This window comes from Otolemur garnettii, unplaced genomic scaffold (genome assembly GCF_000181295.1).
Source record: "Otolemur garnettii isolate 467f Iridium unplaced genomic scaffold, OtoGar3 scaffold00107, whole genome shotgun sequence".
In the NCBI taxonomy this organism is placed as follows: Eukaryota; Metazoa; Chordata; class Mammalia; order Primates; family Galagidae; genus Otolemur; species Otolemur garnettii.
Genome location: NW_003852502.1, coordinates 5,647,157 through 5,651,586, shown reverse-complemented (window position 1 = coordinate 5,651,586; position 4,430 = coordinate 5,647,157).

Here is a 4,430-nt window from a genome sequence, read left to right as displayed (position 1 = left end):
TTATCTTATTTTATGTGACTTTTCTTCTCCAAAACTTCTTATTCTTTCTGTACTTCCATTTTCGTTTTCTGCAGTCTTAATCCATATACTTACTCTATCTGCATGGTGTAGTCATAAAGAAGACTGTACTACATTATAAAGTTAACCTGAAAAAGGATACCAGCATAGGTAGGAAGCTGACAAAGCCCGGCAAGATGATATTAAATGGGCTTTGGATACTTTCCTTAATATCACAGAGAACTTCTCACTTTTATCAAGGTCTGTTTTAAGATTAGATTGGTTTATCTCAACCAGTTCTTTATGGCAAGGGGAGTGGAATTAGCTTAATTGAGGTAGACAAGTCAGCATCTGCCTTCTAGAGGTGGGATCACCCCCAAGCCATAAGAACTATATTTTGGAATAAGGTGGGAATGGACCTGTTGAGTCAGCCTCGGCACAATACGCCCAAAGTCCTTAGTGATGTTTGCATAAACTTGAAGAGTCAAAACCTTAATAAATTCATGCAAATCAGCAAGAAAAAAATCAAACAACTCCATTAAAAAGGGGGGAGCAAAAGACATGAACTGAGAGAAGCGTCTCAAAAGAAGATAGACTAATGGTCAATAAACTTATGAAAACATGCTCAGTGTCTCTAATAATCAGGGAAATGCAAATCAAAACCACAATGAGGTATCACCTAACTCCAGTGAGAATAGCTTTTATCAAAAAGTTCCAAAATAACAAATACTGGCATGTATGTAAAGAGAAGGGAACATTTATACACTGTTGATAGGACTACAAGCCAGTACAACCTCTAGGGAACATGGTAAGGAGGTACACCAAAGAACTAAAGACCAACTATTTGATCCATCAAGCCCACTATTGGGTATTTACCCAAAGGAATAAATGTCATTTTGTCAAAAATACATATACACTCAAATGTTTATTGCAGCACAATCACAAAGATGTGGAACCAACCCAGTGCCCTTCAATACATGAGTGGATTAATCAATTGTGGAGTATGTATACTATGGAGTACTAACTACTCAGCCATAAATAACATGGTGAGCTAAGACCTTTTGTAACAACCTGGATAGAACTAGAGACCATTCTTCTAAGGGAAGTTTCACAAGAATGGAAAAACAAACACCACATATACTTAATATTAAATTGGAACATTAAATTGGTGAACTTTGTCTCTTGCACCGGACACTGAGCTGGGGTCTCCTCTCTGCTGTTCCATCTCTAGGAAGGCTCAGGTTGTGACCTGAGAAACCACAAGGATAACATATGTCATTATATGCCACCCAGTTAATCCTCTGTGTTCCTATGGGGCAGATTAGTTGACACCCATTCATCTCAGAAGCTGGGTGGAAAAAAGCTGAATCCTCTTATCTCACACCCATAAGAACTAGTCTTTCTTGTTCAATGAGTCATCTGCACATGCTGTCCTAAAATGGCTTCCCAAGTCCTTTCAGGCTCCAGCCAGGCCCTTATAGACTTTTTTTCCCGAGGTCCTTTCTGGCTCTAGCCAGGCCCTTATGGACATTCTTCCCGAAGCTGTCCTCAACTTCACAAGCCTTTGCAGGCCTTTTTCCTGAAGTCCTTTGATGTTCATGCCAAGCTATCTTATGAAGCCCCCAGTATAGTATGTTCTTTTTGGAGGCTCATGCCTGCTCCCATTATCCTGCATACATGACCCTGATCACAAAACTTTTCATATAATAATTTCATTATTATACCATTATTATTATTATACCAGAATTTATCAATTCTCTCAATAAATATAAATGGCTTAAATTCCCCACTGAAAAGGCAGAGCTGGCAGACTGGTTAAAAAACTATAAGCCAAGTATTTGCTATCTTTGGGATATACATCTAACCCCCAAGGACAAGTCAAGACTTGGGGTTAAGTGTTAGAAAACAATACTTCAGGCAAATGGGAACCAAGAGAAAGCAGAAGTCACAGTCCTTTTAATGGGTACAGTTATCTTTAAAAGATCAAAAGTAAAGAAAGACAAAGAAGACTTGGCACCTGTAGTTCAGTGGTTAGGGTGCCAGCAACATACACCCAGGCTGGTGGGTTCAAATCTGGTCTGGGCCCTCAGTAGAGTGCTGTGCCATCACAGCTTACAGCAATGTCAAACTCTTGGGCTTACACAATTCTTTTGCCTTAGCCTCACAAGTAGCTGGGACTATAGGCACCCAGCACAATGCCTAGCTATGTTTTGGTCATAGTTGTCATTGTTTCTTTGAAAAGATAAATAAAATTGATAAACTCTTGGCCAGATCAACTAGAAACAGAATAGTAGGATTTCTAATAAGCTGAATCAGAAATGAAAAAGGGGAAATAATAACATATACACAAAGATATTAAAGCACATCAGTGGATACTACAAAAAACTCCATGCCCAGAATTTTGAAAATGTGGAGGATATGGACCAATTCCTGGAATTACACTACCTCTGTAGAACCAACTAGGAAGAAAGAGAACTCTTGAACAAACCCATATCAAGCACTAAAATCACAACAACAATAACAAAGCTTCTAACAACAACAACAAAAAAGTTCTGGACCAGACAGTTTCACACCAGAATTCTACCAAACCTTCAAAGAAGAGTTTGTAACTATATTGCAGAATCTATTACTAAACATTGAGAAGGAAGGAACCCTCCCGACTCCTATGAAGCAAATATCAACCTAATACCAAAACTAGGAAAGGAATCAACAAAAAAAGAAAACTACAGACCAATATCATTAATGAATATTGATGCAAAAAATACTCAATAATCAGAATTAAGCTCCACACACAAAACAATCACAACCAAGTAGGCTTCAGCCCAGGGAGGCAAGGCTGGTTCAATATATGCAAATACACCACATAAACAGAGGCAAACACAAAGACCATATGATTCTCTCGATTAATGCAGAAAAAGCATTTTACAAACTTCTGCATCCTTTTTTGATAAGAACACCTTAAAAAATAGGCATAAGTGGGACATTTCTTAAACCGATACAAGCCATCCTCAACAAATCCACAGCCAAAATCATACTGAATGGAGAAAAACTGAAAGTATTTCCATTTGTAAGTGGAACTAGACAAAGATATCCACTACTGCCACTACTATTCAATATAGTTCTTGAAGTTCTACCCAATGCAATCAGGCAAAAGAAGGATATCAAGGGTATCCAAATGGAGACAGAGAAGGTCAAACTATCACTCTTTCTTTGCTCATGATATACTCTTATAATTAGAAAATCCCAAGGACTCAACCATGAGACTGGAAGTGATCCTGGAAGTGATCAAGAAATACAGGAACGTCTCAGGATATAAAATAAATGTTCACAACTCAGTAGCCTTCTTATATGCCAATAAGAGGCAAGCTGACAATCAAATCAAAGATACAATACCTTCCACAGTAGAATCAAAGAAAATGAAATACCTTGAAATATACTTAACAAAGGATGTGAAAGATCTCTACAGAAAGAACTATGAAACACCGAGAAAAGAAATAGCAGAGGATGTTAACAAATAGAAAAACATATTATGCTCATGGCTGAGAAAAATCAACATTATTAAAATGTCTATACCACCCAAAGCAATCTATAGATTCAATGTAATCCTCATTATAATACCAATCTCATCATTTGAGAACTTGGAAAAAATAGTTCTATGTTTTATATGGAAAAAACCTCCAAATAACCAATGCAATTCTACAATGTAAGAATAAATCTGGAGGCATCATGTTACCAGACATCAGGTTATACTACAAGTCTATAGTGATAAAAAATAGACACACAGATCTATGGAACAAAACTGAGAACCTAAGAGATGAAACCAGCCTCATATCACTATCTGATCTTTAATAAACCAAACAAAAGTATACACTGGGGAAAAAGAATCCCTATTTAATAAATAGTGCTGGAAGAACTGAATAGTCACATGTAAAAGGCTGAAACTGGAACCACACTTCTTGGAACTTACAAAAATTAACTCATGCTGGATGAAAGATTTAAACATAAGACATGAAACTATAAAAACTCTAGAAGAAAGCATGGGGAAAACTCTGAATCTTACTGGTCTAGAAAAGGAATTTATGAAGAAGAGCCCATTAGCAATTGCAGCAACAACAAAAAGAAATAAATGGCACCTGATTAAATTAAAAAATGTCTGCAGAATTAAAGACACAATCAACAAAGCAAACAGAAAACCTTCAGAATAGAAGAAGATATTTGCTTTCTAACAAAGGGGTAATAATGAGAATCTACAAAGAACTCAAGCAAATCAAAAATAAAAGAGCAAAAAACCTCTTTAAGAACTAGGCAGGAGGCTCGGCGCCTATAGCTCAACTGGCTAAGGCACCAGCCACGTACACCTAAGGTGGTGGGTTCGAATCCCCAGCCCGGTCCCGCCAAACAACAATGATGGCTGCAACCAAAAAATAGCCGGG